Source organism: Coenobita brevimanus, chromosome 22 (assembly GCF_032717465.1).
Source record: "Coenobita brevimanus isolate Jiangsu-jjx chromosome 22, ASM3271746v2, whole genome shotgun sequence".
NCBI lineage: Eukaryota > Metazoa > Arthropoda > Malacostraca > Decapoda > Coenobitidae > Coenobita > Coenobita brevimanus.
Window position 1 is genome coordinate 24,908,670 of NC_136975.1, and position 23,997 is coordinate 24,932,666.

The following is a 23,997-nucleotide window of genomic DNA, read 5'->3' on the forward strand; positions in this document are numbered from 1 at the left end:
TCCTGATTATGCCGTGAGAGTATATACTCTTTAATTTCGGTTGGGTCCGAAAGACCCATTTCTTTGGCTTCCTGTAAAAAGACAGTAGTAGCCATGGCGCTAATTTATTAAGCAAAACCGAAATTGAGTACTGACTGCTTAGCGACGAATACTAATAAACACAAGTAAAGAGTACAGACACAAGCTAGTGGTGACCAGTCTTATCCAGTTAACTGGCAAAGAATAAATCAAAAATGCAAATAACTGAGAACTCAACAATTAACACAAGGGGTACGGCGGCTACCCAGGAGCGAATAAAATCGTCTGGCGTTACCAAGAATAAACTAGAGTTAAGTACTCTATTGATTAATAAAGCAAAAATTCACTTGCTAAATTAACGGTAAACACCAGTAAGCTTGTGCCTATAAACTTTAATGATAAATTCCTAAATATGAACGAGTGAGCACTGTCTCGTGAATAGCTTTATAGCTAGGAGTTAATATCCTGGAATGAGGTCGCCAATTGTCACGAGGTTTTTATAATATCACGGTATTTTTAAAATAAATGGTTAAATGTTATTTAAACTGATAATAATATTCAATAATACTGAAGAGCAGGGACAATGATTGTCTTGCTAAATCGTGCAACGATTCTCTAAGAACGAGAATTCAAAAACTTTCTCAACAGTACACAGCAGAGACTAATTACTCACAATTGCTGACTTACTGTACTGTTAGCCTCTGGAGAAAGTTACTTCACCCCTGACAATAAATAACTAATACTAATAATAATATCAGGCTCTTGCTGATGCTTTAACTCCTATCTGGCACAACGGATTTTAAGTTTATACAACAAGACTGGTCTAAGTACGAGTTATGAAAGCAAACGTTTATGCAAGCTAGGAGCTGTATGGAAAATAAGCTTAATTATGGAGAAATGAAACAAGATTTTACTTTACATTGAGCTCAAGAAAAAGAACTGTTAAATTTATTAATTACAAAAAAATAAATTTAACGTTACAATTCAAATCAAATTAAATGAGATGCACTCACTCACTCACACAAAAGCTAAATACTTACGCCTAGGAAAAAACACCTTAACTAAACTCTTATGACTACAAAATACAAAAAGGAAATACTAGTCAATGAATGCGGTGTATCACCCAAAGCTGGAGAACTAAAGGTGGGAGCTTGGAGAAACTGTAAGTGGAGTTTGGGTACTAGCTGACCTCTCGCACTGCTGCACAGGTCCTGTCTCCGTCACAGCAAACACTAGACTGAATTCAAAATACATTGTATGGGCAGGACGCACAAGCCACCGGAAGAAGGCGTGGCTAACGGTTAAGGCAAGCAGAGGCGAACGATAAAGAAACAATTGTATCGCTCAGTAGAGCACTAAGTGACGTGCATTAAATCGGTCACTTTTGAAAGTGACGAATGTTTTGAAAAGTATACTCCGAAATGGAGGGAGAAACGGTTAGCTGAGCGATACACAGTGAGTTTTCCACTAATAGTTCGTGGCTTCTCACAAAAGGGAAATGTTGCGAATTGATTCGTGACAGTGACTTTGATGATTTTGTAGGAGAAGATGATATGGAAATATCTTGGATGGGTGGTGAGATGCAGGCAGGTTGGAGTGTTGTGAGAGTGTAGGGTGACTGTGGGAGTAACAAGGTCAGTGTTTGCAGTAGGGGGTGGGTGGAGTCCCTCCTGTTGTCCTCAAGAACTGTGCTTCTGTGCTTACACCCTGCCTAGGTAAACTCTTTCGCCTTTGTCTTTCAACTTGTACCTTTCCTTCTTGCTGGAAGTTTGCTCTCATTCAGCCAGTCCCCAAAAAGGGTGACAATTCCCAACCCTCTAACTCTCGTCCAATTGCTTTAACATCCTGTGTCTCAAAAATTTTCTAGTCTATTCTTAACAGAAAATTTTTAAAGCATCTTTCCTATCACAACCTTCTTTCTGATCATCAGTATGGGTTCTGTCAGGGACACTTCACTGGCGATCTTCTCACCTACCTTTCAGACTCCTGGTCATCCTCCTTTCGGGACTTTCGTGAAAGCTTTGCCGTTGCACTTGACATCTCAAAGGCTTTCGATCGAGTCTGGCATATATCTTTAATTTCCAAACTGCCCTCTTACAGTTTCTATCCTTCTATCTATGCCTTCATCTCTAGCTTCCTTTCTGGTCATTCTGTAGCTGGTGTTGTAGACGGCCATCGTTCTTCTCCTAGATCTATCAACAGTGGTGTTCCTCAGGGCTCTGTCCTATCACCAACTCTCTTTTATTCATTAATGATCTAAGCTGTAGATCTAATCGTATCCACTCGTACGCTTATGATTCCACCCTTCACCTTTCCATTCGGTTCCCGCAATGTCCACCTCAGCAGTTACTTGAACAAACAAGGGATGAAGCTATGGCACACCTAATGTCTGACTTGGCTGGTATCTCTGACTGGGGTAAAAATAATCTTGTTGTTTTTAATGTATCAAAGACTCAGTTTTTACACCTATCAACCCGTCAAAATCTTCCACAGGAGTACCCACTAATGTTTAATAATATTCAGCTCAATCCTGCATCATCCTTGAACATGCTTGGTGTTTCATTCACCTGGGACTTATCTTGGAAAGATCATATTGCATCTCTTTGTAAAATCTGCTTCCACGAGATTAGGTGTGCTAAGTCGTCTCCGTGCCTTCTTTACCCCTGCACAGTTGTTGACTTTATACGCGGGTTTTATTCGCCCCTGTTTAGAGTACAACTCTCATGTGTGGGGAGGCTCCCCACATACAGCTCTTCTCAATAGGGTGGAGTCAAAGGCTATTCGTCTCATCAACTCTCCTCCTCTTACTGGCTCCATTCAACCTGTCTTTTCACCGCACTGTTGCATCTTTATCTCTTTTCTATCACTCCTTCAATTGTCACAGCTCCTCTGCACTGTCTGCTTGCATCCCTCCACCTCTACGATGGGTGCGTAGCACCTGTCTAGCAACAAACTCTCATCTCTTTTCTGTCCAACTCTCTAATGCAACGGGTTAACTCTGGAACTGTCTCTCTCTGTCTGTATTTCTTACTTCCTATTATCTCCAGTCTTTCAGATGCAATGTGTCCAGGCATCTCAAATTGAATGGATCTTGAATTTGGCTCTTCTTTGTGTGTGTGTTTTTTTTCTTGGAAGGAATGTTCATGCGAGCTCAGCCTTTGGTTCCTTCTTCCTTGCATAAAAAATGAGAGAGATGGCGATAATATGGCTCAGTCTCCGTGGTCATGATGGTTTCAGAGGTGGCAGGAGTGTTACCAGTGGTGGCAGGGTTTATTCAAGTGATGGCAGTGGTGGTAGGAGTGGTGGCAGTTGTCATAGCAGTGATGGCAATGGTGACAGCAGTGGTAAGACCAGTGGTGGAGGTGGTGAAAGGGGTGGTGGTAGTCATGGTGCTACTGCCTGTAGTGCTAATCGCCGCGGCCTTGACCGCGGCTTTGGGTTTATCTATTCCCTTGGGGGAGGATTTCCCTCTCTCTTCTCATCTCCCTCACTCTCTCCTCCTCACCATATTCACTATCAGATTCACTGTCACTGCTTTCTTCACTTTCACTCCTACTAAACATATTTCAAGTACTCCTCCTCCAATAAGCTCTTGCCTGTCATTGTTGTTTTAGTGTATAGGAGGGGAACTGTAAAAATCAATTTTGAAATTTCAATATTTGGCTTTCTCTGAAAATATATAAGAAACACTTATAAACCTTCACAAGCACACTGCACTATATGTAACACACTATTACTACAATATATGTAAGGTATGGATGGTGCAGTAATACAAAACGAGGAATAAGATGGTCGGCCGCACACTCAGACACCCTCCTAGTCTGACTGCCGTGAGGACATTGAGCTAAGTATAGGCCGCTTTTCCTTGTGATAAGCTGGTAGGTGTTGCCATATATTTCCCTCAGACCTGGCCACCCTCACCTTTGACTCATCAAAATTAGACGTAATTTCAGCCATAGGAAAAGTTTCTAGGAAAGTTGCATCATACTGCATCATCGGTTACTCTTCAGATTGCAAGGACTGTGACTCGCATTGCATCATAGTGCATGAAAGGGTTAGGTGATTTTAGACAGTTGAATCTGGTGGACACTTAACCTGGCCAATAACCCCGGTATATGGTTACCACCCAGCATAATAAATGGTTTCCTGGGTACAGGAAACCATTTTGCTTGTCATTCAGTGCAGTTACCATAAGGGATCCCTACATTGAGTGAGTGAATGATGGGTGCCCCCACCTACCACAAATGGTCTATCTAGAACAGCAAGTGAATAATAATAATAATAATAATAATAATAATAATAATAATGATAATAATAATAATAATAATAATAATTGTTAATATTATTTTTATTATAATTACTGATCATTAAAATTATAATACAACTGATAATTTTTCAGGATATAGCCTAATTTTAATTTCTTTGTCAGTTAACACAGCACATTTACAGTACATTACAGCAACCTCTTAAATGTTCCTTCGTAAATTCACACATGTACTCTAATAAAATGTTCATAAATAGAGGATGATATTGATATAAATTAATTTTGTTTATGGTACGATAAAAATTCAGAATTATGGCACAGTACTTTTTCCGTACTGTACAGTACAACAAATAACTGAGGGTATGGTAGAAAATCACGCACGGTATTGCAGCCAGGTAAGGAGTAAGGAAAAACATTCCTTACCATTCCGTACTCCCAGCCTTGTCTCTCTCTCTCTCTCCATATCCAACCCGTCAACTCTGTGCTATTTGTTCACAAAACTTTGAAATATTTGCACCTATAAATTTCTCTTCTGTTTTCCTCATTGATATTGTATTACTTCTCCACAGCCAGACATGATAAATTACCTAATGATTTCTGTCATTGTGAGCGTTTAGAGGTCTCACTTCCTGAATCACTCTTTTTTAAGCCCCCATTTTGTATATCTGTTTATTGCATTTAATCTACAAGGATTTTTTATCACTGTGTTTTTTGTCCCTTGTTATGTTCAATGTATGGGATAAAAGACTCCCTGAGATTAGGTTACAGCATGGAACAAGAACATTGATATTTGTTAAATGTGAAAGTGACATGAAGAAATTGCAACCTGACGTTGAAGTTGGAGAAACTTGAGTGGGAACATTACAAAATGGGCAACGCACAACCCAACCCACCTATGCTATACAGTGTTGAATTGTGTGAAGACATGTGGATACCCAGTTAAGTACATGAACATCATTAGATTATTACAAGACCTTATCCTCTTGCAATACCAATGTTATTTATGTACAGTTGCGGACATATCAAACAGAAACACCCCGTCCATCAGCGAGGTGTTGTAATGCTCCACGCATCTGGTAACACTGAAAGGTATGGAGCTTCACCAGGTTTCATTCGGTCGCTAAGTCGAACCGAACACAGTGATCATTGCCGTTGTGTGCAGTTATTGGTGGTAAATAAATAATGTCCTGCCTGACAGTATACTGAAAATAACAACGTTTTGTGAATATGGTAATAAAATAATATCACAACATACTGACGGTCAGCATATAAGCCATTATAACATTTTCTGCATTCCCGTACCTATCGTAATAATAAAAAAAATTACTGTGGCCCCTTTTAGTCCCTGACCATGAACCTGAAATTGGTAGACCTCATTAATCCAAGCAATTTCAGAGGTGGAACCACAGGAGGAGGCTGGGTGGGCACCTGGGAGGCTGGAGATGGGATGTGGGTGAGAGGGGGGGGGTGCAATAGTAGGAGGCGGCTGGTGGAAGGGGGGCTCCACAAGAGATGAGTGATGGAGTAGGGGAGAGTGGACTATGGCAGGAAGCTAGGATGGGATGGGTAAATGATACGCCGGTGACATAGTGCCAAATCTACTATAGTTTAACGTTGATTGTATAATTTGATAGGCCGTTAAACGTTATGTAGACTTTGGCACGTTATGCAGTCTATCAGCATGTTTTGTTATATCGTCTACAGGATGACCAACTCCCCACGGGGTGGCACATCACAGAAATCCTGCATTATTATTGTAGGCTATTGTGACGACTATGTCATCACATGGTGATATATGAAATGCCCCTAGAATGTTTCCCTGATGTCACATCTAGTGGGTTGTCATAAGGTATTATTCCCCCGAGCTAGACCTTGATAGATCATATAGCCCTGCTAGGTGACAGGAGAGTGCTACCTCTCCTAGCAAGGCAGCTACCGGGGCAGGGACAAATGTCACACCTGTTGTCAAGGCGACTGGAAGCTATGCTTGTTACGTTTACATTGCAACGTCATGGATGACGACTGGGATATCGAAAGCAGTGGGGTGGGGGGAACTTTCTCCTGCCACAATAAATTATAGTTAAAAATAGTGATTTATGCCTATAGTTCTCGTTAATATCTGTATGGCACCGATGTAAACGAAAACGTGATTTACTGGGGGGGGGGTCTGTGTTCCAGAACATAGGTGGTGGTACTGGTGCGGGCTAATAAATGGGTAGAGAGATGCCTTAACAGCTGTAATAACATGATCTTTATGTCGGATCACTGCAGATCCAACACTAATAGAGTAAATTGTGGTATGACGGACATGTAATTTAAGCAATCTGATTTACAACCTCAGTATCCAGTTCACTGTCTGCCCCTCCCTCTTCCCGACAACTACCTGCACTCAAGACATGGGTACTGACGTGGAGGGGAGATGGCCTTCATGACTGCCTCACCATGAACAACGGATCACATGTTTATACATTATTAACAGTGGTTCACCAGTCCTCCTTAATGGATTGGAATATATGCCTTTACTCAGCCAGGACAACAGCTCCATGTTCGGACACTGCCGAGATGTATGGCTCAGTAGTTGCCCTCCATGAACAGGGGAATGGACAATGGTCCTTGTATATATCTTTATCCTGTCAGTTTTAAACAGTGTGAACGCTACTCGGTTGTTTAGCATAACAAAACACATGCAGATAAAGTTTTCCATTCAATACAAGAGATTTCTGTAACTAATGGCATAGTTGATGAAATGTGCAAGCACTCAGACTGGATAACTTTAAACATTACACCGATGTTCCACCATTACTGGCTTGACGATATGTACAGGAATGCTTGGGGCATACGACAGTTGCTCAGTATGAACCTAAATATAACTCATGAACTGGCAATGTGTAAAATCAACAGCCAAATACTGCATACAGAAAACGATAACATAAACCTAAGTTAAGCAAATCCACCTTTATCATACATCAGTACCATACAGATATTAATGAAACCCATAGAGGCCATCATTACTGTCAGACTCTTTATATTTATTGGTACTGTAATACAGGAAAAATCTACGTAGGCCTATCCCTATTGTGTATGCGATATCAGTCGTTATCCATCATACTCCGTAATAGGCTACAAGATTAATTCCCAATCACTGTGACATCAGCTGTAACCTCTGACAAACTGTAGGGACGTGTCATGTATTTGAACATTAACAAACAGTCACCATGCTGAAAATACAGGAGTACTGAGCCACCCATTGAAAAGTGTGTCGTGCATTGTTACAAACCATGCCAGTCAATTACAACACGTGACAACGTTAACATAACGTTTCATGATCTGACTAAGATTTCACATTCTCCGTGAAATAATTATATGGCCCAGTCATCACCTCGCAATCTATCATTCCCACTGTAGTTCCTGTCCTCCACCAAAGTCCACCGTCCCCTACCTCATCACCCATTTCCTGTACCCCACAATTGTCCCCGTCCTCACCCACCTCCCACCTCCTGTTTCCCAGGTCCCTCACTCCCACCCTGCTATCTCATGTATGTGATGAACTTCCTTCGATTTCAGAGGTCCGCCAATGCCAGGTTCATGGTATGGAGGATGGGTGCTACGATAATTCACTTTTCAGTGATAGTTGTGGGACAGCTGTTAACTATGACTTATATGATGAATTGTTAACTGTTGCATGGTTCATAACTCGTAACTAAGCCAGTCATGAAATCCGTTTCATTCATGACAACTGCCATTATGTAGTGGGCGTATTGTGTGATATAATTTTTAAAAACTTACCATAATCATGACATGCTATTTTTATCAGTGTATTTTCTTCTTTCTTTCTTTTCTTGAATTATTGGCTAGAAGCCATATGTGGCCATCAAGCCAAAAAGTCCATGGTATGATAAAAGACACTCAGATGCAAAAGACAAATACAAAAAAGCCAAAATATGTAGATATAAACATACATATATACTCAATAAAAGAGTATGGAACAAAACATGAGATGGAGGGCATGGAGCCAGTGGCAAAAAGTCTGACAGCTGAAGGCTGGCCAGATGATGGAGGCACGTGAGTCGGAGTCGGAGTCAAGACCAGCGAAGGGATGAGACTGCATAACCCCAAGGATACGACACTCTTCAGGGCCGGTAACAGACTAGAGAGACCCCCAACGCAACTGAGTGAAGGAGAGCAAGGCCTGCCGGAAGTCCCCCTTAGCCCATCCATACATGGTACCACTTAACCTGCCCCACAACCTTGGCTGCCGTGGTGGGAAGAACTCTTGTCAACTTCCTTCTATTGGTATCTACTCTGATGGTGTCTGCACTTGTTCTCTTTATATTTTCTGGCCGAACATTGCTTGTATATTACAACCAGTAACTACGCACAGTGGCAACGATCACCGCATTCGGTTCGTCCTAGCGACCCAACGAAACCTGGTGAAGTTCCATACTGTTTAGTATTACCAGATGCGGAGAGCATTTCACTGCCTCGCTGGTGGAAGGAATGTTTCTGTTTGATATGTCCACAACTTTATATTAATTTATTTAAATGTTCTCCCTACCAACTAGTATGCTCTTTTTACTAGTATAGTATTTTGTCATATAATTATCATATCATTCACTTATATTGTCAGTGTTGAACTATTATTTAAATTCTTTTCTATTAATGTGTACGTCTATAACATGTTGAAAGACGTCTTATTTATCCGAGGGGAGACACATGAAAGTGAGCGGATGTTTGATGCTTAGTTGTTATGCTCAAAAGCTGCCAGAATGTCATGAATTGGCAGTGACCACTGCCTCTTGCCAAATCTGCTGAGAAGACTGTTTTGTGTGTACACCCACGAGCAAAAGTTTGCTGACAGTCCCTGCCAGGCATATATTTCCAAACATAGCCCATAGAGGGCGCAGCGCTCGTCCACCAGAATAAGGGAGAATGGAGGAGACAGAGAGGGAGAGGGGGAGGGAAGCATCGGGAAGGAAAGAAGAGGGAGGCAACAAGACAGGGGAGGGAGAGAGCCTGTGCCGATGGTAAATGGCACATATCAGGTATTTTCTTCTTCTTCTTCTTCTTCTTATTATTATTATTATTATTATCCTTATTATGATTATGATGATGATGATGATAATGATGATGATTATCCTTATTATGATTATGATTATGATTATTATTAGTATTAGTATTAGTATGTATGACAGTAATATAAGAAAGAAGGATGTAATCCAGCGTTAGTCCATAGGAAACGGCGACATCTTTTGTATTCTGAAAAATTCTAGATGATTTTCTTGTGTGCACTGGGTGGTAACCTTATAACCACCCAACACGTGTTCCATACGTGACAACAAATGGGTTGGCAGAGGGTTAGTGCCCCTCCTCGGAAAACAACTAACTAAAAATACGAACAAGAAGCCTCGGACCAGGACTGACCAAAAGATGACGACTGTGGGAAATATTTCCCCCCCCCCTAGCAGTTGCGCTCTCTACTTTTATCATAGTCATCCTTGGTTAAAAGCAGAGGAAAACTTGAGACCGTTGTTAATTGTTGAAGCGGTTTTAATAACCCAGAAATTACTTTCTCTTTAATAATTCTTGTTATTGATAAATTAAATGCTACTGCGTTTAACCCCCGTGGACAACTATACATTGTAAATACATGTAATTATGTGGAATTTTCCACTGACCTAAACTGCGTCTGCACGTTAGATGACGTGGCGAGGATGAAGAGGATCTTCATGTAAAGCAGATGTGGAATTAAGAAATTACATAGTTAAAGGGAATATTTGGTTTAACTTTACTTTAATTAAAACTAAGATTAATTTGTTAGATTCGCCCTGTACATATCAAGATGTAATCTAACTGTATTTAGTACTGTAATTAATTAATAGTTGGCAACCCACAATTCTATGAGGAGCTGGGGCCTGCCACATTCACACACTCTGCTCCCAGACCTTGTGGAGTTAGCACTCTGTTCCTAGACATAGTTAAGCTAGCACGTTGTATATAAGCACCTACAGGATGCTTGATAGCTTAAGCAATTACACAAAGCAGCCCATCGTCATCGGTTATCCGACACTCCCTCTTCAATAACTAAGTAACCTTTTCGAATTGGCCAATTCAAGGGGGGATTAGCTATGAGATAGAAGAGAAATAGTTATTGTAGGTGAGTTAAGGTTAAGTTACGTTCACGTAACTCTGAGACTTGTTTGAATTACTTAAGGACAACTTTATGGACGAGTAACGACCTACGAGTTGTTTATTAGGAAATACAAGAAATTTCTTACATAGCTGTGCCTCGGCAGGGATACCGACTTGTATACATTAAATATTTTTCACATTTTGGTGCCCAGAAAGAGGGCCCCGATTTGTTTACCAGAACTATTAAACATTTTTCACATTTTGGTGCCCCGACCGAGTGAGGAGAGCTGATGTGTGCAGAGGCGCTGAATGCGTTTAAAGTTGCTTTTGTTGGGCAAAGTTTACTACCACGTTCGGTTGAAGTGAAAGACGTGGACGTACGTGTCTATAGAGCTCCGGGAGGAAAAGCAAGCTCTTTCTCTGAAGATGAAAGGCTGAATGCCGTATTAGATTGGAAGCATGACCGTACTGGCCTGTTCCTTGGAGGACATGACATCCTTGAAGATGTGGAGGTCAATGATGATGTGGGAATACGTACATACCGAGCTCGGGGAATATGGGTGTTTTGGTAATTGAGTGTGGGGATGAAAAAGAACCCTAGAGGTTTAATAACCCTGGGGGATAGGTTATAATTATAGACCTAATCCCTACACTCTTCAAAATTAAATGAATAATTAGCTGAGCTGTAATGCATATTTCGAAATTGAGAGGGGGGATAAATGCAACCTTAGAGGTTTAATAACCCAGGGGGATAATTAGCACAAAGAGGACCTAATCCCTACCCTCTTAAAAATTTTATAATAATCAGATCATTACTAAGTTGAGGTAAATTTGTGGTTGGAATTCATAATTAAATTATTAAATTAGAATTCTGTCAACATGTCTGTTTCTTTATTGCAAAGATCTTCTAGCAGTAAGGCAGGATGGGTAACTAGAGCCATAAATGATTGTAATCAGTCGTTGGACGAAATACCTCTGTCCAAGGAGAAAATAAATAGTCTCCTAACTATCCTGAAAGATCGATGGGATAAGTATGAAGAGAGTTACATATCTTTAGAAGCGGCTATAGTAAAGACTGAGAATAAGGAACTCGTAGAATCAGAAACTACGAAGTTTGAAAGCCAATTAGAAGAATACTTAACTGAAGTAAAGACACTAGAGTCAAAATTACCTGACACTGCCGCAGAAACACAAGTTGTGGCACTGCAGAGTAGAGCTGTGTTACTACAAATAACTCATCCGGAGTTTGATGGGGAGCAGAACTGGAAATCCTTCTGAGACCAGTTCAAATATTTGGTACACGATAGAATAGATCTCCAAAAAGTCAGCAAACTTACGTATCTGTTAGGACAGGTCAAAGGAACACCATATCAACTGATAAAAGAATTACCAGTAGAAGAAAATAATTATGAGGTGGCCTTGACTATCCTTAGACAAAACTACGAAGACAGGGAGCAAGTTATTACTCAGTTACTGAAGGTTCTAATAGAATTACCCACGCCTAGACACGATTTTGATTCCTTGCAAAACTTTAGTATTGCACTAAGTTGTAATTTAAAGGCCTTAGGTACTTACGAAGATATTAAGACATCAGATTGGATGCATTCAAGAATTGTGTCCTTAAAGCTACCACCGAAAACCAAGGATGCTTTGTATGGTAGGTACCAAAAGGATAATTTCTCCTGCGAAGAGATTGAGGAAGGCTTGATGCAACTCTGTAAACATTTGCAAGGAACAGTAAAAACTACTGAGGTCAAACAGAAGACTGAAATAAAGAAAAAACCCACTAACCAACTGGTTGGGAAATCTAAGTCAGAGAAGACTAAGTATGTGCCCAAAGAAGAGATAGGTACTTTCCTTAGTTCCTTAAAGGCTGAGGATAAAACATTAAAGATAAGGAATAGACATGCTGAGGATATTAAGGAAGTAAAACCTTCCATGGTAAACGACAGGAAAGTTTGTGTATTTTGTGGTGAGCAACATTCCAGTGCATTTTGTCAACAGTATCCTGATTATGCTTCTAGAGTAGGAAAGCTTCAGGAACTGGGGTGTTGTATAATCTGTATGAATTCCGAACATACTGCCGCGGACTGTAAGACAAAATTAAATCTTTGTTTTAAATGCAAAAAAGATCATCATCATAGTGCTTTATGCCCTAGGATGAAAATTGAGGTTCCTAAACCTGCAAGCGTCAATATGACAATTGCAAAAGGGAATGCTCCATCAGTAATGCCAGCTGCAGTTCCAATAGCAGATGTGAAAGTATTGTTTGAGAATAGAAACCTATTAGTATGTACCCTGTTTGTTACGGGTGCTCAGAAAACTTTCATTTCTGCAGACATTGTGAAGAAATTAAAGTTACCAATTATCGGCAAGGTAAATCAAGCCATTACAGGATTCTTAACAACTAAGAAAGCTCAGTCTTTTGATTTAGTTAGACCTGTAATACAATTAGGCAGATATAAATGCCGTATAACAGCAGCTGTGCTTGATAATATGGAGACAAGTATAGACATAAAAGGACTGAAGGAAACCTCCGATCATCTACAAAGCTCAGGGGTAATGTTGGCTAAACGGGGTGTGGAATCAGATACTGTGGATCCCATAAAAATGATAATTGGTTCTGATTATTGTGGAAGATTCCTACATCGGACCTTCGAAAGGAATAAGGTACAGTTGTTCAAGAGTCCAGGAGGTAACCTTATTATGGGTCAGTTGCCTTTTTAAAAACAAGTTAAAAGAGAGGCCAAACTACTATCCATTTCATGGACCGTGTATCATGGTTTTTCTCAAATATCTTTCAAACTAATCAGTTGATCGGTATGATACTTTGACACAGTGTATATGACACCTCCCGCTAATTTTTGGTTATATACGGCATTGCCAAGTGGTGTTAGTGAAGGCGTTTACTCTTGACGTTTAAAGGCAAAGTCGCGTGAGCCCTGCAGGGCTAATCTCCCTCCCTCTCTCCCTCCCTCCCTCTGTCTCACTGTTTCACTCTCTCTTTCAGCATTCCCCCCAATACCTGTATGTAACATACAATATGCAATAAAATACCGTTTACCATTATATTATTCAGTAGTAGCAGATAACTGGAAAGTTCTTAATGAAAAGGATATAGCGTGGTCTGACCTAACGACCATAATAGGCTAATGGTTAAGTTTTCCCAACGAGGGTGTCAGGTGCGGGGTTGTCTGTCGGCTGCAGCACTTGTAGTATACCTACTGACTGCATCAGGCTAGTGAAGGACACGGATGCCTCATCGCTGTGTGATTTAATTTTGGATACCTTATCTTACCTGCTCGTAGTAAACACGTCGATATGGGGGGTAAAGGAATTAAGAGATCGTGATAGTAGGCACATTATATTGGGTGAATAAGGTGACGGTCATACGCTCTTTAGTCAACTCCCGTTTATATAACTTCAGGACATACAATAACAATGATTAAATAAACACAGACTCTACAAACAACAACATACTGTATTTATGATACCCGATACTAATCATTATAACATGATAGAGTGGACAGAGGGGGGGGGGGCACGGGAAGGCCAGCAGGAATGAGGGTTGAGGGGGGAAGTGAGGAGGGGGAGGGGGGAAATGAGGAGGGGGAAGGGAGAGGGGGAAGAGGGAGGGAGGTAGGGAGGGAGAGGAAGGGGATGGGGGGTAGCGGACGTTCGATTGTGTTGATTAGTCTGGCGACTCACGCGACTTTGCCTTTAAACGTCAAGAGTAAACGCCTTCAGTAACACCACTTGGCAATGCCGTATATTACCAAATATTAGCGGGAGGTGTCATGTACACTGTGTCAAAGTATCATACCGATCAATTGATTAGTTTGAAAGATATTTGAGAAAAACCATGATACACGGTCCATGAAATGGATAGTAGTAGACTCAGTCTTTGTTACCCCCACACAGTCATTGATGGTAGCTAGAATAGGTGCAGAATTAGAACCTACTCAGATAAATGACTTGTTGGATGAAAATATTGAACCTGTACACAAACTGTGGGACCTAGACAGTGTAGGTATACACTCTGAGGAACCAACCCCTGAAGATAAAATAACATTGGAGTTGTATAATCAGTCTGTGAAATTTAAGGATGGACAGTATTGGGTAGGATTACCATGGAAATTAAACCATTCAGAGTTACCAACAAATTACCATGCAGCTAAAGCTCAGTTAAATTCTCTTCTAAGAAAGTTGAGAGATAAACCAGAACATCTGATTATATATGATAATATTATTAAGGATCAATTGAATAAATTTATAGAAGAGGTAGAATTCCCTGTTAACCACAAAGAAGGACACTACTTACCACATCATGCTGTAAGCAAGGATTCAGTAACTACTCTCATAAGGATAGTATTCAACTGTAATGGTAAAGCGTCCAAGGGATCAGCTAGCTTGAACGATTGCCTATACTCTGGACCTACCCTAACAGAGAAGTTAGGGAATGTGTTACTAAGATTTAGAGAGAAACCTTATGCTTATACAGCAGACATTAGTAAGGCTTTTCTCAGAATAGGACTGAGAGAGGAAGATAGGAAATTTACAAAATTCCTCTGGCCTCATGATCCTCAAAATGAGGATAGACCATTGAAAACTTACTGTTTCCGATCGGTGCTCTTTGGCTTTTGTGCTGGTCCTTTCCTACTATGCAACACTTTAAAGCATCATTTTGAAAATGCCAAGTGCCCAGAAATAGGGCAGGCTTTTTATTTAGATAATTTGCAAGGTGTTGCTGAAACAGAGTCGGAAGCTTTGAAGGCTTATGAAGTAGCCACTTCCAAATGTGGGAAGGCAAATATGCCGTTACAGAGCTGGAATACAAACTCACCGCTTTTGAGGAATAAAATACAAGAGGACTATCCAGATTCTGACATTCCCAAAATTCAAAATGTGTTAGGTCTTAACTGGGATACAACAGCTGATGTAAAAAGTCTGAAGCCAATTAAGTTCTCTGATGTCACTCTCACCAAGAGGTCCTTGTTAAGTCAGGTTTCCAAGCTTTTTGACCCATTAGCGTTGGTCAGTCCTATAGTTATTAGAGGCAAATGTTTAGTACAGGAGGCTTGGCGAGAAAAGTTAGACTGGGACACTGCATTAGGTGAGACATATGTGGAACAATGGAAAGAAATTAGAAAGGAGTTTGAAACTACATCAGCATATGTATTCCCAGGGAAATAAACAGTAATGAGAAGTCGCACTTACACATATTTTGTGATGCTTCTCAAAGGGCCTATGGAGCAGTAGCTTATTGCGCAACAGGAGAGGATAGTAAGATTATTATGTCCAAAGCCAGAGTTGCGCCAATTAAAGGAAGAAACCTACCTCAAATGGAATTAGCTTCCATAGAAGTAGGAACTAAATTGGCCAGGTATATAACCACTACTCTTGATACTCAGTTTGAGGATATTTAAATATGGACTGACAGTGGGATTTGTCTTTACTGGATAGCAAAGGAAGACAGTAAAATTCCTTTCGTCCGTAATAGAGTGAAGACTATGAAAGAGCTGTCTTCCAAATTTAATTTCATGCATGTGTCCTCCAAACAAAATCCAGCTGATCTGCTCTCGAGAGGTTCGACCGTAAGGAGACTGATCAAAGATAATTTGTGGTTTAAAGGTCCTAAATGGTTACTCACTAAGGATTGTCCTGAACAGAAACAGTACAGTATTGCTGAGGTTAGTGTAGTGAACTTGGATCCTGTAGTACCTGGGCCAGAAGTAATTGATATCAGCCGATTCTCGTCAATAAGACAACTTCTAAATACTACTAAATTGGTTGTTGAATTTTTGAATAAGAAGGTGGGATTTCAGAGATAAGATCCCCTAGAATACTGGCTGAAAAGAGTACAAAGAAATTCTTATGGGGAAATATACAAACTTTTAGGCCAAGACACTGGGAAAGGGAATAAGCTGGTGAAGAATTTAGGCTTGTTCTTAGACGGAAAAGGTCTGATAAGATGTCGAGGCTGATTGGTAAAGGCTGACTTGCCCATCCAAACCAAGCATCCCATTTTATTACCTAAGAGTGGGTGCTTTGTACAACTTATTATAAAAGAAGCCCATGATTCCACTCTCCATGGAGGTGTACCGCAGACCTTAGCCCAAATTCGGGAAAGGTACTGGATTCCTAAGAGTAGACAGGTTATTAAAAAATATCTCAAAAACTGCATCATTTGTAGGAGGTATGAGCAGCGACCTTATATTTACCCAGGACCACCAGCTCTACCGAAGGATAGGGTGAATTTAAGTAGGCCCTTCCATATAACAGGAGTGGACTACACAGGGGCTATAACTGTTACGGGTGAGGAAACTCCCCATAAAGTTTACATTTGTTTATTTACTTGTGCCTACACAAGGGCAGTCCATCTAGAATTAGCGGAAGACCTAAGCTCAGAGACATTCCTCAATGTCTTTCGCAGATTTGCCGCTAGAAGGTCTTGTCCTGGCAAGTTAATAAGCGACAACGGAACTAATTTCGTTGGAGCAGCACCTTTACTGTTGAACATAATGAACGACCCAAAGGTTAAGTCGGTGCTGGGAATCCGAAATTGTATTTGGCAGTTCACAGCTCCAAGAGCTCCATGGCAAAATGGATTTACCGAAAGAATGATTGATATTGTCAAGAACTGCCTGAGGAAAACATTACATAGAACTAAGATCACGAGAGAAGAATTAAGAACAGTAATAACTGAAATTAAAACCAGGATTAATAATAGACCTCTGACTTATCAAGATGACACTAGCGACTCGCTAGAGGCCTTAACACTGGCTCATATGTTATATGGCAGGAAGCTCCATCCGATGCCTTGTGTGGATATCCAGGAAGAAGTTGATGATCCTTACATAGGAAATAATGATTTAGGACAACATCTGTGGGAGGGATATCAACATCTGAAAAGGGTGTTGGATACTTGGAACAGATATTGGAGCGAGGAGTATCTTTTGAGCCCACGCGAAAGGTTTTATGGAGCTCAGGCTGCCAGCAACGAATTAGTTATTAACATAGATGTGGTCTTAGTGAAGACCGAACAGCCAAGATCCCAGTGGCCATTAGCTAAAGTGATCTCCACACACCCAGATTCTGAGGGTGTGCTAAGACTCGTAAAAATAAAATGTAGGGGACATACCAGTATAAAAACTATTGATAGACTGGTACTCCTTGAGTTAGCAGCCACTCCGGATCCAGGGGATGGTGAAGATCAAAAGGGTCAAGAGACGCGACCTAGAAGGGCCGCAGCACAGGGTTCTCGAAATCTATGGAGGGAACTCTTGGCTAAGGGTCAAATTACATGATACAGCGTATTTTCCGCCCGCCCCAAAACTGTGGGAAATATTTTCCCCCAGAGCAGTTGCGCTCTCTACTTTTATCATAGTCATCCTTGGTTAAAGGCAGAGGAAAACTTGAGACCGTTGTTAATTGTTGAAGCAGTTTTAATAACACAGAAATTACTTTCTCTTTAATAATTCTTGTTATTGATAAATTAAATGCTACTGCGTTTAACCCCCGTGGACAACTATACATTGTAAATACATGTGATTATGTGGAATTTTCCACTGACCTAAAATGCATCTGCGCGTTAGATGACGTAGCAAGGATGAAGAGGATTTTCGTGTAAAACAGATGTGGAATTAAGAAATTACATAGTTAAAGGGAATATTTGGTTTAACTTTAGTTTAATTAAAACTAAGATTAATTTGTTAGATTCGCTCTGTACATATCAAGATGTAATCTAACTGTATTTAGTACTGTAATTAATTAATAGTTGGCAATCCACAATTCAATGAGGAGCTGGGGCCTGCCACATTCACGCACTCTGCTCCCAGACCTTGTGGAGTTAGCATTCTGTTCCTAGACATAGTTAAGCTAGCACGTTGTATATAAGCACCTACAGGACGCTTGATTACTCAAGCAATTACACAAAGCAGCCCATCATCATCGGTTATCCGACACTCCCTCTTCAATAGCCAAGTAACCTTTACGAATTGGCCAATTCAAGGGGAGATTAGCTATGAGATAGAAGAGAAATAGTTATTGTAGGTGAGTTAAGGTTAAGTTACGTTCACGTAACTCTGAGACTTGTTTGAATTACTTAAGGACAACTTTATGGACGAGTAACGACCTACGAGTTGTTTATTAGGAAATACAAGAAATTTCTTACATAGCGGTGCTCTGACAGGGATACCGACTTGTATACATTAAATATTTTTCACATTTTGGTGCCCAGAAAGAGGGCCCCGATATGTTTACCAGAACTATTAAACATTTTTCACAACGAATAAGGACCATACAAAGGACATGATATGGATGACGACGTGGAATGTAATGGGTGGAAATGATCAGGTGAAAGAGAGAGAGTTTGTCCAGGTGCTTGAGGGTGCAAAAGTGGATGTATGTGGATTAACTGAAACTAAATGGTGAAGTGAGTGTGTGAGAGAATGGGAGTATGGATGGGGAATATGTGCAGGAGTAGGTGAGAATGAGAGGTCAAAAGAAGGAGTGTGTATTGTTGTGGGTAACAGATGGAAGGAGAATATAAGAGAATATGGACCAGTTGGTTCAAGGATTGTGTGGGTAAGACTGAAAGTTGGACAACAAATGTGGGCGATTGTGTGTGTGTATGTGCCAATGCAAGATCGTGCAAGCAGAGTGAGAGAAGAGTTCTGGACAATTGTGGAAGTGTGCATGGAAAACTTTGAAAGGAATGAGAGAGTGTTTTTGATTGGTGATATGAATGGTAAAGTAGGGAATGTGAAGGTGGATAGAGTAGTTGGTGAGTGGGGTGTGCCTGCTGAGATAGATGAGAATGGCAGTTCTTTAGTGGACATTTGTGCCGGGAGGGGGTTGGTGATAGTCAATACTTTCTTCAGGCACAAAATGATCCACAGGTATACATGCCAAGTGATGAGAAGCGTGGATGATAAATTGAATGAAAGGAAGACAATGATTGATTATGTGTGTGTGGATGATAGGATGCGACGATGTGGAATGGATGCAAAAGTATACACAGGCTGGGGAAGTGGACTTTCTGACCTCCACTTGGTTCTGATTAGAATCAAGGTCTAAGTAAAATGCAGAAATAGAAGAAAGGAAGGACGGGAAGAAGGAGTACATATAAGGAGAGTGAAAGGTTACAAGAGGATGAGAAGAAGGCAGAATATAAGAGAGAAGTGGAGGAATGATTGCGTAAACATGAATTGTAGCAGATGGGGGACGTGGAATGTGTGTGCAACATATTCACAGAAGAAATATGTGCAGCATGTGAGGTGGTGTGGGGGGGTGAAGAGAAGACTAAAGGGGATGCAAGGAAGGAACAGCATGGTGGAATGAAGAGGTGAGACAGGCTGTGGCACAAAAGAAGAAAGCATATAATGAATGGATGAGAACACGGACGTGGAAAAAGTTGAGAGACGGAAGAGAGAGTTATATGAGAGAGGTGAAAAGATTAGTAAGAGAGATAAGAAGAGAATAGATGAGGAATTTGGAAGGAATTTGAGTGTAAAGGGGAGGGAATGTAAGAATATGTTCTGGAAAGAGGTAAAGAGAGTCAGACAGGGTTGTAATGAAGTTAGTACGGGAGTGAAATATAAAAATGGTAGATTTCTAGTGGAGAAGGGAGAAAAAGTGAGCAGACAGAGCGAACACTTTAATGAACTGTTGAACATATTGAATGAAAGTAATGCAAGTGTAAGTGGCTGGGGAATGGCTGGGAGAAGGAAGGAGGTGAGAAGACAGGAAGGAATCAGTAGGATGGAAGTTGTGGGAGCACTGAAGAAAATCAAAATAGGGAAAGCCCCAGGAATTGATGGTGTGTATGGTGAAATGCTGAAGCATGGGGGAGAGATAGTAGTAGAATGGTTGTGGAAGATGTGCAGATTAGCCTGGGAGGTAGATAAAGTCCCGGATGACTGGAAGTCAGATATAATTATTCCCTTGTCCAAAGGGAAAGGGGAAAAAGAAGTGTGTGGTAATCATAGGGGCATTTGTCTTCGTAGTGTTTTAAGAAAAGTATACGGTAGGATACTTATTGACAGAGTTAGGGAAATAACAGAGGAATTAGTTGAAGAAGAACAGAGAGGCTTTAGGAAAGGAAGAGGCTGTGTAGATCAGATATTCATTCTTAGATCTTTAGTGGAAAAGTGTCTGGAGAAGGAAAAGAAGTTGTATGCGGCCTTCATGGATATAAAGAAAGCCTATGACAGGGTGGATAGACAAGGATTGTGGAAAGTATTAAGAATATATGGAGTAGATGGGAAGTTGTTGAATGCTGTGAAGAGTATGTATGAGGGTGCTAAGGCTGCAGTGCGTGTGGATAGTGAAGTGAGATTTTATATTTGAAGATTAGGTTGAAACAAGGATGTGACATGTCTCCATGGTTGTTCAGTTTTATATGGATGGGGTAGAGCAGTGGATGTTGGAGTGGCCCTAATGAGAGAGGGCAGTGTTTGGAAACTCCCTGTACTGTTGTTTGCAGATGATACTGTGTTCTTAAGTGAAGACGAAGGGGAGCTGCAAGGCTTGGTGGATGAGTCTGGGAGAGTGTGTAAGAAACAGAATTTAAAGGTGAATGTAGGGAAGAGTAAAGTTATGGTCTTCGAGAGAGGTGAAGCCTGTGAATGTACAGTGAGGTTGGATGAGGAGGAAATGGAAAGTGTGAGTACGTTTAAGTCCTTGGGTAGTGTGATGAGTAAGGATGGAAGTTTGGAGGGTGAAGTGCCTGAAAGGGTACAACAAGGAAGAAAGGTTGCTGGTTCCTTGAAAGCAGTGATAAGAAACAGGGAAGTGAGCATGGAAGTGAAAGAGTTATTGCATGACAGTATTCTGATACCAACTCTGACGTGTGGAAGTGAAGCTTGGACGTTGTTGGAGGGACACAAGTCAAGAGTGATAGCAGTGGAAATCAGTTATTTGAGAGGAGCCCGTGGAGCCACATGGAGAAACAGACTGACAAATGAGGATGTGAAGAAGCGTTATGGTGTGGATGTGGATATGATAGGAAGCATTAGGAGAAACACACTGAGGTTGTTTGGCCATGTGGAGAGGATGGAGAGTGAGAGACTGACGAGGAGAGTGTATGTGAGTGACGTGGAAGGGGAGAGAGGGAGGGGAAGGCCAAGGATGAGATGGAGGGATGGAGTGGAGAGGTATATGAGAGAGGAGGGTGTGAATTGGGAGCAGGGCAGTGAAATGGCGGGGGGACAGGGTGACGTGGAGGTGGATTTGTTTGTGGCCACCCCGTATAAGGGATTAAGGCGTCTGGCAATAGAGTAGACTGTAGCACCAGTCGAGCAGGGCAGTACTCCCAAGGTGGGTGGAAAGCTGATGACAGGGAGAGCTGGAGTTCCAATTTCATCAGCCCTCGGGACTAGTTCCTGACCATCCCCCTTTGCTGAAATTTTTACAGTGTTTCAGTAACACAGAGAGTAGGCCAGCATGCTCTCTAATACATGTTTCTCTAACTGTCTACACCAAACTACATGCACAGGACACAGTACATTTCCTTTTCTAAATTAAAAGAAAATGGCGCATTTAGAATTTGCCTCAGAGTTCCCGGGGGGGGGGACAACAAATGCCCCCACCTTCCGCCCCTCTCCCGGTGACGACTCAGTGAGTTGCCTGGAACCACTGTCTGACTCACTTCTTAATTTCTGCAACATTCGTGGCCTTTCCTCTTTCTTTCTGTTTAACATCACCTTTCCTCTTCTAAACCTCACCTTCTCTTTTTAACCGAGACTCAGCTGTCTGAGGCAACTGACAGCAAACTCTTTTCTGTATCCTCCTACTTTCTCTATACTCATTTCAAAGCCAAAGGTGGCTGTTGTGTATGTGTGCACAATGACTTATCTCGCTCTTGTGTTCCTGAATCTGATTCTTCTGAATTCTCTACTCTCTGGCTTCGGCTTTCCTGTCATTCTCTGACTAAATATATCTGAACTGTTTAATTATCCCCTAATTCTACTGCCTATCAAAAATTCTTCGACTATCTTACTTCTATGATGGAACACATTCTATCCATTTCTCCTTTCTCTGAAATCTCCATTCTAGGAGATTTCAATGTTCACCACAACCTTTGGCTCTCCTCTCCTTTCACTGATTCACCTGGTGAACAAGCCTACATCTTTTCTATCCTTAATGACCTAGAGCAGCTTGTACAGCACCCTACCCATATCCCTGACCACCTTGGAGAGAGCTCCAACATACTTGACCTCTTTCTTACAACCAATCCTTCTGCTTACACTGTTAATCTTTTCTCTCTGTTGGGCTCCTCTGATCACAACCTCATTACCTTAACCTGTCCTATCGCTCCAGTACGGCCTGTGGACCCTCCAAAGAAACGGCGACTGTGGCACTTCTGAGCTGCAGATTGGGAGGCCCTCAGGCAGTACTTTTATATTTTCCCTGGAATGATTATTGCTTCCATGGCCAGGAGCCATCCGAGTGTGCCGTGCGCATTACAGAGGTTATTCTCTCAGGCATGGAAGCATACATTCCTTTCTCATATCCTTTGACTAATGCAAGAAAGCCTTATTTTAATCGCACCTGTTCTAATGCTGTCTGCAACAAGGAGAGGGCCTATAAAAGGTACCGGAGACAACCCACCCCTGCATCACATCTTTTTTATGTTTCTGCCTGGAATCATGCTAAGTCTGTTCTTCGTTGTGCTAAAAATAATTTCATCTGCACTGAATGCTCTCAACTCTCCAACTCGAATTCTTCCCGCTCCTTCTGGCACTTTGCCAAAAACCTTTCTAACAACTTTACCTCATCATCCTTCTCTCCTCTATTCTACTCTGATTTCTCTGTAGCTATTTCTTCTACTGATAAAGCAGATCTTTTCACTCAGACTTGCTCCTCCAATTCCACCTTAGACGATTCGGGTGCTGTTCCTCCATCACTTCCCCCCTCTGACTTCCTCATGGATGACATTAAAATTTCTTCAGCTGATGTATTTTCTGCCATCACTGGCCTCAGTACTAACAATGCATATGGTCATGATGGAGTCCCTCCTGTTATGCTCATGAACTGTGCTTCTGTGCTTACACGTTGCCTAGGTAAACTCCTTTGCCTTTGTCTTTCAACTTGTACCTTTCCATCTTGCGGACGTTTGCTCTCATTCAGCCAGTCCCAAAGAAGGGTGATGATTCCCAGCCCTCTAACTATTGTCCAATTGCTTTAACATCCTGTGTCTGAAAAGTTTTTGAGTCTATTCTTAACAGAGATATTTTAAAGCATCTTTCCTATCACAACCTCCTTTCTGATCGTCAGTATGAGTTCCGCCAGGGAAGCTCGACTGGCAATCTTCTCACCTACCTTACAGACTCCTGGTCATCCTCCTTTCGGACTTTGGTGAAAGCTTTGCCATTGCACTTGACTTCTCAAAGGCTTTCGATCGAGTCTGGCACAAATCTTTAACCCACGCCGTCCCGTCAACGTATGGGTACGTTGCAACATTTTGCATTTGCCAGTCCCGATGACATACTGGTACGTCGTGCAATTGCAAGGTCCCTAATTTGCACAATTTTCAATTTTCGCGAGTAATTTTTTGTACGTATACACAGGACACCTTCCTCTAT